The 12479-nt window shown below is 38.4% G+C and overlaps 1 long non-coding RNA gene across 1 annotated transcript; it reads right to left on the reverse strand.

Annotated features, from left to right (window-relative positions):
* Positions 1-421: 421 nt before the first annotated feature.
* Positions 422-11802, reverse strand: LOC309498002. Its single transcript, XR_014205796.1, has 3 exons — positions 11041-11802; positions 5329-5396; positions 422-577 (listed from the first exon to the last, which is right to left on the reverse strand). It is a non-coding gene; the product is annotated as an uncharacterized lncRNA (long non-coding RNA).
* Between the last annotated feature and the right edge of the window lie 677 nt (positions 11803-12479).

The raw sequence follows: 12479 nt of genomic DNA on the forward strand, positions 1-12479 counted from the left end.
GACAAATAGAACAAAAAAAAGTATCATAAAAATCATCTAAACAAATTTGTCACAAAATTCCACAATCTTGCGGCGCCTTTATGTGAGGGAAAAGTATTTTTTTGCAAAATTAACATATTGAACCCTTCTACCGGTTGGCTATAAAACACTTGAAAACACATCAATCACAAATGAGATTTGAATGGAAGATTTAAGGCGATTAATGATTTACATTTTGACCTGTTGTGTGTAAAAAGCTTATGGCTTTAGAAGACTCTGAATGTAGAGTATAAGCCATATGGGTCACTTTTATGATAAATATAGACTTGTAAAGAAATTTCATTTTCAGGTGATGTAACACCCAAAAGGTTGTTTCTCCTTCTTGTTATGTATCTCACGTCATACTGTACCAAAAACCCCATCAACTGAACCTTACCGTTAAAATGATGTCGCACAGTTCATGCCAATGAAATTAAGTTTCCAGCGCAGCGGACTCTCTGAACAATCCCAGCTGCTTCTCTGTGTCACTAAACTCTCAGGTAATTTTGAGGTGAGGTCATTTTAACCTCTGAACACACACAGGTTACAGCTGAAGTCTCTGGAAAAGGAAAAGAGGATGATGGGTAGGCAGTAAATATCAGTGCTAGTGAGGTATAGTATTCTCCTGACAGGAACGAGACTGACATCATTTTGAACAAAGACTGAGAATACCACACGCTGAAAACAATCAGAGTAATAAAAACATGACTTTTGCCCGTTTATATTGTAAAGTATAACATTATTTAAATTGCCTTAAATATATTAACATTACCATATCTCATTTCATTGAAATACAGGGTGTCTGTTGAATTAAAGGTGCATTGTGTAATATTTAGGAGGATCTGTTGACAGAAAAGCAATATCATATACATAACTATGTTTTGAGTGGTGTATAAAGACCTTACATAATGAACTGTTTTTACTATCTTAAAGGGACATTGTGTAGGAATTTCTCCCATCTAGTGGTGAAATTGTATTTTGCATTCAAACGAATAATGCTCTCCAGCGCCTCACTTTTTCAAATGCGCGTTGCATCTACGGTAGCCGTTATGTACCTAAAAGCTATGACAGGATGTCTTATAATAGCACTTCGAGTTTTTCTTGGTGAACATGTTTGTTATTTAAAACAAACTGAAACTTGAAACAACGAAAAAAAGAATGTTACAGTATGAACTACTGACTGTCAAAAACATTAACTATGGTAATTAGTAGTAATGCCTTCTTTACTCGTTATATTTTTTGAAGTATGTGCATTGTTAGATATCATCATCATCAGAGCCTTCTCTAACGTTACTTTACTCAATAGCTGCTATTCATCAAAGAGCCTGTTTAACTTTTAACTATAAATGTTCGACTGTCTATATAATAAAGTACACAACCAAGCAATGAAAAAAAAGCTTGTAATTAAGACTGTAACGTTGACTTACCTGTCGAGAAGAAAGCAGGCAACTTCAGGGTCTCTTTTGAAAGCTTTCTCCTGCATTAGCTATCCTGACAGTAACCCTTGTTTTTGTAATCTCCGGTCACGTTTCCTTTTACGATCTATTTTGGACTTTTTCGACGACGAGGACTCCTTATCCTGTGACTCATATGTATGTATGAATGAACGGTGTATAAATAACCGTGCAGTGCAGCCTTTTAAACTTGCCGCGGCAGTGACAAGCGCCTCTCACTGCTCTGCTCCTCCGCTTCTGCTGGCTTCAGTCACGTGACGCTGGCTCTGAACGAAACGCGTTGTGGAAACGCGTTGGCCTAGTCCTTTTTGTCCCTCTCTGCTATTATAGTTTTTCAAGATGGCGGAACTACATGGAAGCCTCCGTGGACTTACCCGTCCCATGTATATAAAGATAATAAATTCTTCGTTTACGAGGATTAGTCTGAACATTGGCATAGGTATTTGTACACCATTGAGGGCATATTTATGAATAAAAATATAGATTTTAGATAATAAAATACCTAAAAAGCTACACATTGTCCCTTTAAGCCCAATTCGGACGGGACTAGTTTAACATGGAGAGGCGGGGTAAAGTTATACAGAGCTTCTCTGTGATTTTAGTCCTGTCCGAATGTGCATCTCAGTAAAGATTACGGCGACTTCTACCACCAGTAAAAAGGTCCGGACAAAAATTACCTCAGGTGATACTAATCCCATGCGAATAGACCCGCTGTAAATGTACGTAAATATTCCTTCGTTCCCTGTTTAAAAGTAGTTTTCTGCGTTTGTTTTTAAGTATGGAGACGCTTGAAAAAGCATTCAGTTGCGTTCTAGACGCTGGAACGAGTTTGGTGTGTTTTACACACACCATTCACATCAGAAAGAAGATCGAAAGCACTTGTTAGAGGCACGAAACATCTTTTAGCGTTAGGTAAGTGCCTATTACCAACACAATCCAATCTGAAGTTACTTAATACACCGTTTACCGGACATAACTGTTATATTATATAAATAAAATATAGGTTAAATGTGTTTGCGCACGTGATATCAGGAAGCAACGTAATACGCACATGATAACAGGAGGGTCACAGAGATGCGAAAATCGAGTTACTCTCCCACTTCTACTAGTTTTACTGAGATATCTTATCCCGTGCGAATTGGCCATTAATATTACAGACGTCCTGTGGTAAAATAACATTACTCCATCTACCCTTGTAAAGTTATAAAGGGCTATAAAATGAGCAATTTCTATCTACATACACCGCGAGTCCCGTTAGATTCAAATAGCCATTTTGCGCCGACATTTCGACAGTAGCCCTAAACAGACAAACGCGTTTCGTCACTATGTTGTTCTTCATGCAAAGAAGCTAGCTAAAGTCAGCGAATAAAACACTGACACAATGTTGAACAAGTAACAATAATATTCGCAATAACATATCGTTTTACTGAATAATTAAGTAACCAGAATTTCTTAATTTATATTTGTAAAGAAACCTCATTGCTTAACTGGCTACTCTCTGCTGTCTCAGACGACGACATCTCTTCCTGTCGGCCACCGTAACTTCTGCTGTTTGCGATTCGCAACCTCACCACTAGATGCCGCTAAAAATGACACCGTGCACATTTAAGCTTTCAATTTTGTGTTAAAATATTGACAACTATTTGAAGTAATTGATTCTATAATGAGATTTATTTGATGAAAAAACCATCTGCATTTGATTCCATATTGCATTATTGTATCGTCATGCAGCGAGTTTACTCTAAATAATAAAAGAAAAGGCTAATTATCTAAAAACAATTTCACAGCCTTGTAAACGTGTAATTTACTGCAATTATACTTTTGAAACTGTGTATTTCAAAATTCCATCCTGTAGTGCTTGACCTCAGACTTTCAAATATGAATCTGTTACTCTAAATGTAATTTTGCTTGTTTTTAAAAACTGACGGAATAGACAAGAATCATTTTCTAATGAAAAAAAATTACAGCAAGCCACAGAAATAAACACTTGTATTTTGGTCTGTAAGATCATAAAACTGTTTAGTTTTTTGTTTAATAATGTCCAGAAAATAAAATCATAAATGGAAATTACCCAAATTATCCTGTTTAGAAGCTTATCCTTTCACATCTCTCAGTTGTTCTGAGAGTGACAAAGCTCGATTTTAACATCAATGAGTCACAGAGGAACGAACTCAAATGTGCAGAGCATGCTGGGAAACCAAAGAAAGTATAGGACCTAGAGGATTTTTAAGAATCGCGTAAGGCTTCTCTGCTCAGGACAAACCAGAGACTCATTCACAATCAACACAAAAGACTGTCACTGATGTTCGATTACGGACCAAGAGTTTGGAAAATTCTACGATATTTTAAGACATCAGGACAGCATCGTTTCTGTTCTTTAAAAAACTCTTGTAGGTAAGGTGTATAATCACAAAAGTAACTATTATATATGAAATTCAAATTAATTTAGAACAAAATAATACAAAGACATAATATTAAGACACTTAAAACACACCCAGAGACTCCAAACACCTTTAAAAGCGGTGCGGCTGAAATACTTGAACCGTCTTCTCCTGAGTTCTTCACATGCCAGTCAAATCACCTCAGAGGCATGGGATGCGTTTGGAGCCTGTTTAAAAGGCCAGACACATAACTATGGTTTACAACACTGTGTGAGTAGGCAGAGAGAGAGAAAGAGACAAAAACACTGCTGATATTTTTGAAGCCGGCAGACGCTCCACATGGGGATTGCGAGCGCTCATCATCTTGTTTAGAGTGTATTAGCAGGCAGCGCCTCTGCCTCCTTTGCTCTAGTTTTCTTGTTGTCGGGGTGGAGTGTCCTGAGGCGATAACAGGAGCTATCCCTCCCTCTCTTTTCATTCGCCAATACGCAGGGGCCTAATTTTCCATCAGCAAAGCATGAAATCAGCAGAGAATGCCACACAACAAGAGTCGCTGCAGCTTCACCGTGTGAATTTTGGCCTCTAAATAAAGTTGAACTCCTGGGTGGAAGTAAAGTGGTCGTGTCTGAGGTTTGCACACTTGGTTCTGGTGAGTAAAAGCAACGTAATAACAGACACCATTGTTTTAGAAACTTGCACTTATCTATCATGCTACTCTTAGGGATTTGAACAAACCTCAAGCTACTGTACAAACATGACTAAAAGCATGCTATTACTTTTCTAAGTGATCATACAATTCTCTCCTGACTTGATAAAAAGCGATATCCAGGGGTTATCAGTTTACAAAGAGTTGGATGTGGGCTCCACCTGAAACCACCCAGAACTACCTAACATCCCCAAATACACAGCAACACCTAGCATCCACTCCTAAATGGTAGACTAATCACTGAAAATGTAAAACTGTACAAAAAAAAGAAAAGTTTTGGCTAAGTAAGATTTTTTTTTTTTTATGTTTCTGAAACAAGTCACATGCTCACCAATAGTTATTTAATCAAAAATACAGTAAAAACTGTTATATTGTGAACTGTTATTGCAATTTAAAATAACGTTGGTTTATTTTTTCACAGATTTTAAAATAGAAATATATTCCTGTGATGGCAAAGCTGAATTTTCAACAGTCGTTACTCTAGTTTTCAGTGTCACTTACGTTTAATTTCAGTGTCCTTCCGTACTCATTCTAATATGCTGATTTGGTGCTGAAGAAATATTTTTTTTATTATCATCAATACTAAAAACAGTTGTACTGCTTAATATTTTGTGGAAAACACGAGTTAAAATAATAATAATAATATTTTTACAACAAATATTTGCCTATAGAGGAGTGTGAGGAATGTTCAAGTTTGCTCAGAAAGTGAAAACTCAGAACAGAACTTTTAGTGAACAAATACAAATCTTTTCTTTTCTTTTGAACTTACAGATCTGGTGCTGGTGCCACTTTGCACTCCAGCATCTCAGACTCCAATCACAAATTCTGTCTCCCGTTCTGCCACACAAAACAATTTCCTTCATCAGAGGACAGTTACTCAAACAAACACACACCCTAAGAGAGCAAGAACACAAGAGCTATTTCTCTGTACTGATTGACAAAAACCCCCCAAAAAAACATTCAAAATAGATGACAAGAACACAAAAAAGGGCACATAACAAACCGGAGCTCAGTTACGATGGTTTTCCCTCTCAATAATGAATCGCCATCAGCGTAGCAACAACATGCAGAGAAGAGAAGAAAATAAGCTTGGCTCTCTCTGAGAACAAAACTTCTATATTTAATCTGTGCAGAGAGCGTCTTGTGTGCAAAGTACAAAAAAACAAAATGGATCACAAGTTCTGTGGCATGCAAATTGCATCCCGGATACACTCTGAGCTTAGCTGGCCTTGTCTTTGTGATTGACAGGATTTTTTTTTTTAAATGTGCAGATTATAAATATTTATAATTGGGTTGATATCAGCGCCGCTGAGTTGCCAACTGCATCTATTGAACTAAGGGAGGCAAGGAGACAGCGCTGTAAATCTTAGAGCACAATATGGCATGCAGATGGCATGGCACGCTGATAAATAAGCCTAGCTTTTGAGCGCTGCCACTTCTTTCCTCGAGTTAATGAGTGGAGCTATTTCAGTTTGGAGCTGTCAGCGCTGACGTGCGGTGCGGTGCGGTCCTCTGCGGACTGTGCTCGGCTCCTTGGGTTCAGGGTGAAGTCAACGGGAGCTCTCCGGTTCTCGCGTAATGGGAGGTGACAGTGAAACGAAAGGGGGAGATGGTGGGGAAAAATTTGGTACCAAGCGCAAAAGAACCTGATCCAGAACCTTGGAAAGTCACCTGAAAGCATTTGAGAGCACAGGAACCGGCAACCGTGTCCGTTTCTGAACGGCTGTCGTGCAACGTTTTATCCCACACTGCATCTGTCTAACTTAAGACGTATGCTATATATATGTATTGCCTGACGGGGCGACTCCCTCTTTTCCCCGCCGTACACCCTCGACAGAGCCATCCAACATCAACATCCCCTCTCCGCATAGGAGCTCCGAGCCTCCTCTGGTCCTTGGAGTATTGCGGTGGAGTAAATCTCCACACACTGGGCACTATTCTTCTAGAAAGGGCTTCAGGGTGAGGAATTTGGACACAGCCACAATGGCTTCATTATTCTTCTGTTGCCTGGCCCACTGAGAGTCTAAAACAGCTCTCTCCAGACTGCTGTCAGCCTTCCCCGTCTGCCTCGACAGACACAGAGAAAAAAGGGAGGGAAAGAGAGGAAGCACACTGATATGACGGCATGTCCTAGACACAAACATTTTGACTTAGGAAAAAAAAAAAGAAAACGAGAATCAAACCAGGAAGTCTCAGCAGAGGGCTAGTGTTTGACAACTAGGTCACCTAAAGGTTCTCTGGCATCTCTCTGCTTAGTGTTTTCCATTAATAAAACCACAGAATATTAAAGCTTCGACTGAAAACTACAGCATCAACTATCTCTGAGTTTTTCGACGCTATGGGAATTGCTTCGGTTGAGGAGCTGCGGTTGTGATTTCAGCGATACGGTCATGTGTGGCCTCGGCGGTCGTATTGAACTGGAATCTACTGAACCTCGGCGAATCTAAAATAGCCGCCCGTCTTTGATTGCTTTGTGGCGTGTGGTCTCATATCTCCCCGTATCATGAGCTCCTTCAGCCTAGGATCAAACGTGAAACACCAGGCTAGGCCACAAACTGAGTACTGCATAAACTCGTCTGCGTTAAAGGTAGACCTGCACACCTTCTCTTCTATTTCAGTGTGTATTCTTTTTTATTTTTTTATTTTTTTTGGTCACCTTTGACAATAAGCCAGTGATCAGAGACATCAGCGCACAAGTTGCACCTAAATGTAAATTTGTGCCACCAAATTGCAAACAAACAAAACTAATCACATTTTTTCTTCTCGTCCTCTCATTCTATGCTATATTAAGTCCCACGGGGTGTTTGAATTTAAAGCAAGCATGAAATCCAAACCCTTCAAGGAGATTAAATTCAGAATCAAGCAGCCCATGTAAATGCTGTGACAACAGGGGGCTCCGTGCAATTAGTATGCCGGCTACTGCTAGTGCAATTAGGCAAACCAGACAGCAAGAGCTGGGGGCCGGGGACATCGAGGAAGGCCTGTATTTACATTTTATTCAAGAAGACACAAGCGTGTGTATCCGAACGAGAGGAATAAATGTTCCTGTCTTAACTTCATACACAGTAAATTTGTGCATTTTTTTCTTGATTTGTTTTTTGTTGCTATGGGGACATTTGTCAGTAAACAAGCCCAGAGCAGAGAGACTGTTGGGAGAAAGACCCATTTGCAGGAATTTCTCAGGTGGATCCATCAAAGTGGCAAGCTGTTGCATGAGGAACACACTGGAAGGACCACCTAGAGGAATAAAATGCTCTCGTTTGAGGGTACATTACATAAACAAGCATGACAGGCAAATTCTGTCCCAGTGGAGATGCGTGCAAACACTTTAGACTTAAGCAAGTGGTGAAATTAACATCTGTAAACAAAACCCGAATTCAGTGGGATGCAGAACGTGAGATGAAAAGTACTTGAACTACTAAAAGAAAATGAAATTGCAGCGGGAGAAATGCATTACATTATTCAAAAGTCACAGTATAGAGATTTATAATGTTAAAAAAAGTTTTCTATTTCAAATAAATGCTCTTCTTAAGCCGCGTTTCCACCGAAATTACCCGGAACAATTTGTACCAGGAACTTTTTTCCCAGGAACTTTTTTCGCCCCAGACCGGCTGCTTTCTGCGTTTACACCGCGGTCTAAAGTACCGGGAAGGTAAACCAGTCTGCGACGGACAGTAATCAGTTGCGCCCATAGACTATAAAAGGGTTGCGCTACATTTATAATAAGTATGGAGGAGATTCAAACTGTGCTGCAGTTATGTATTGGTTTACTAACGAGGTAATTAACAAAACAAAATAGACGAGCACTGATACTAAAGCGTGTTCAGAAAGCTCGTATTCGTATAAAATTAGACAACGTATGTTATCAGTTATTGTGAGATGCCTGGGACGAACGCGCAAAAAATTCCTCTTTCGCAAATACGCTTAAAAAAAGCCTGAACCCCGTCTATCAATCATAAATAGTGACAGTCTTGTAAATAGTTGTTTGTTACTCTAACCTCAAAGCGCTATTTCAATCCTGTTATAGTAAATTTGTAACACTGGTTTGGAGTGCCTTGCAATAGATGACAATGTGTAAACATAATGACTTAATAATAAAAGCTGTGGCAGAAAAGAGACGAGCACTGATAAAGCGTGTTCAGTAGCTCGTAATGCTAACGTTAGATATAAAATGTGTATGTTATCAGCTATTGCAGACATTGACCGTGAGATGGCTGGGACGAACGCGCAGAAAGTTTCCTCTTCCACAAATACCCTTAATAAAGCCTGAAACTCCTCGCCAGTCCACCAGTTTTTTTTTTATTAAATTCCATATTTGCTGACAGACAACTCTTACTGCATGAAGCCACGACACGAACCGCAATAGATTTTTTACAAAGGGAGGTTAAAAATAAATAAAATGCTGCGTGGAATCATCCAACCAAAATGCGGCGTGAACACAACCAATCAGCTTGTGCAGCGCACAAGTCCCACCCCTGAAAGTTCCTGAACTTTGAAAAAGTACTACCTCATGAGCAGGGACTATCGGAAGGGGAAATATTTACCCGGAACTTCATTTAGACCCTGGTTCCTGCGGTGTAAACACATCGAGTACCAGCCCAAAGTTCCTAGTTCCTGGGGAAAGTTCCTGCGGTGGAAACGCGGCTTTAGTTTCTATTCATCGAAGATCCTGAAAAAATAGATGATAATAATAATAATTTCTTGAGCACCAAATCAGCATATTTCTGAAGAATCATGTGACACTGAAGACTGGCTGCTGAAAATGTATGTGATTGTTGATATATTTGTACATTAACATTGAGAAATATTAAAATACATAAAGTTTTTGTATTTTTATTTTACGTTTTATTTTGTTGTTGAACATGTTGATTAGAAATGTACCATAAGAACGGAGGCTATGGGCCTGATATGTGATCACTCACTTGACATGTTATGTGTTGGGTGTATATCATACCATCTGACTTTTCATTGGTTATTCGCAAGTTTGAAATTAAATGAGCTTTTGTACACCTGTAATCTTTAAGCCCTGATGAAGGCATGTGTGCCGAAACGTGTCGGCAAAAGTAAAGAGCAATATCGTTTCAGCTCTATTTTCAGACTATTTTGATCTCTCCATTTTGCAAGTGTTGCTGGTATTGTCCCAACACTCGAAAATGGACTAATATAAAAAGTTATTTTAAATTACTGTTTTTAATGTATTTTTGATCAAATAAATGCAGCCTTGTTGAGCAGAAGAGACCTTTAAAAATGACATCGACCCAAAACTTTTGAAAGGCAGTGCACAGCGTCATCATCCCGCTAAACATCTGCAAAATAAAAAAGAAAGCCAAACAGGTTTGGTGTGACATAAGGGCGAGTGACAATTTTCATTTGTAGGGTGAACTAACACTTTAAAAAACATACAATTGTGTGGAGATTCGAATCTGGAATGGAGAACAAGACTTTTTTTTTTTTTTTGGGGGGTTGTCGGTTGATTGATCCCTGATAGGTCAAAACTCTTGGCTCCGTTTTGTTATCACATTCATGCATCTTGCCAGTGTGTTTACGTGTCATATTGATGTGGACAGCTGCCACGAGCGATAGTTCCAGTACGATGTGCCAAACCCAGACTGCTGATTTTGGAGAGCTCTGTGATCTCCCATTGGGTTGAGTGTCTTTAGCCCAAGGGCTTAAACTCATCTCACACTCCCAAAGCCCAACTCTGGACACATGACTACCTGTCAGGGGAGAGGCAATTGGGCTGCTCGACTGCAGCTGGGGTCCAGTACACACACACACACACACACACACACACAGTCATTTAATGGAGCATGGCAAGGTGATGGCAGACTTCTCCTGCATGTCTAACCCTTGCTGCTCATTTTCCCTCTCAGTCAGTCTGGTGGGACTTATTGGACATCTATTATAATGTGGTATAGACGGCACCATAGTACACACAGCATAGCGAGACCGGAGATTCAAACACTGTGCTGAATATTATGATTTACTCACATAGACTTTAGTCAGAGCAGATGCCATATTCAATTCGACAAATGAAAATGAGGCTTTAGGATAAAAGTACAGCTAGTTCAATATGACGTACCGTTCAGCCAAAAACACTTTCCACAAATTTCCAATGGTCATAAACTCTGGAAAATAGGTTATGTGAATTAAACTGGATCTAAGACCTTAAGGCAACATAACATAATGAACAGACCATACATCTGTCCATCACAACCTCATTTTCATTTAGGAATTGATATGACATCTACTGGTGAAGGAAAATATTTACTATACATATAGTTTGATCCATATAAAGGATGACAGCTTTCAAGAAACTAAAATTAGAGTTTTGATTTGTCTTTGTTTTTAGTTACTTCATAATATTTACTACCATACTATTATTTCAAACATGGACAGTAGCAATAGTGTGTAGATGTGGTTGAAAAAGAGACTAAATTCAAATATTTCTCTCCAATTACAGTGCAAGCCCATTACTCACCCACAGCTCCTCTACAAACAGCCGTTGCAGGGAGAACAAGTAAAGCTGGTATTATGTCAGAGATGCACAGAAAGAGGATGAACGCTGGTTTTCTTTTCTGTTGCATGTGGTTCTCTCTTCCCCTTTAGGCTACTGGTACTTCCTCCTGTTTAGGAGCACATGGGCGGCAGCAGAGAAAACTTAAAACTGAACCTCAAAACAACATCTGTGCATCAAGATATTGCATCTATTTTAAACTTTGGTACAATAGACATCTTATTAGCATTAACATGCTTTAGTAATGGTATCAGATAATACTTTTATGGTAATACCATTGTACTTTTTTAGCCAGGGTACATGCATTAAACTACAATATTTTCTCCACAATAACAGGGCTATTTTCTCTTCAAATTAGATAACATATGCTCAATGACTCATGTGGCTCATAATCATGTTTTTCTTGGCAGTTATTCTAGGTCACTGAAAATGCACTGATCACAATGGGAAAAATACAGGAAAAGCTGGAATGGGTCCAATTTGCACATGTGCAAATGCAAAGAATGAATCACAGAGTTGGTCTATAGAAATCTTAAGATGAAGAGTCACTGACCTTTGCAGGACGTACTTCTGATCCCTGATCACACAGAGATAAGAAAGACATTTAATGCAGCATGTGTCCTGAAGAGCTGGTTTATGCTATTGTGCTCAGGTGATGGTTTGACAGAGATGGGACTTCAATTCTGTATAATGATAATAATAATGCTGCACTTAAGAACAAGTGACGTTATAGACATGATTATTGTCGTATAAGTATAGCACAGATTAGAGCCACTGCTGAGGAAGACACATTACAATCTAGAAATATTTCAAAATTATAGTTGAAAATGGACCATATTTTGAAACTTTCACACAGATTTCTTTGGAAAAAATATATACAGTATAAATAATTAATATAATATGACTAGGTTATATTTTCACACCAAAATAAATTTCAGATTATTATGTATTATTATAAATTCTCAATACCGTAATACAGACATGCATTTAAAAAATGTGTGTGTGTGCACTACAATTAATTATAATATATTATAATATAATAAATATATTTAAATAATATAATAATATAATACTTATATAAATAAATATCAATATGCATATACATAATATAGACATACATAAAATATTATGGGTTCAAATATACAAAAGTGGCTGGAAAACCAAGTTTTTTTCCGGGACCTGGAGGATTTTCCTGAAGATCAGTGTGTAACTTTATGTAACTGCTCAGAACAAACAAGGGACTCATTAACAACTAATAAAAATAAAAAAAATCATTGATTATCCAGGTAACGACACACACTATTAAGAATCAAGTGTATGTAAAATTTGAATGGGTCATTTTGATAAATTCAGCTATTATTTTGTATAGTGGATGTCATGTGAAATAGATTGTTCAGGACAGT

This window comes from Leuciscus leuciscus (assembly GCF_965113295.1).
Source record: "Leuciscus leuciscus genome assembly, chromosome: 4".
Taxonomy (NCBI): Eukaryota; Metazoa; Chordata; class Actinopteri; order Cypriniformes; family Leuciscidae; genus Leuciscus; species Leuciscus leuciscus.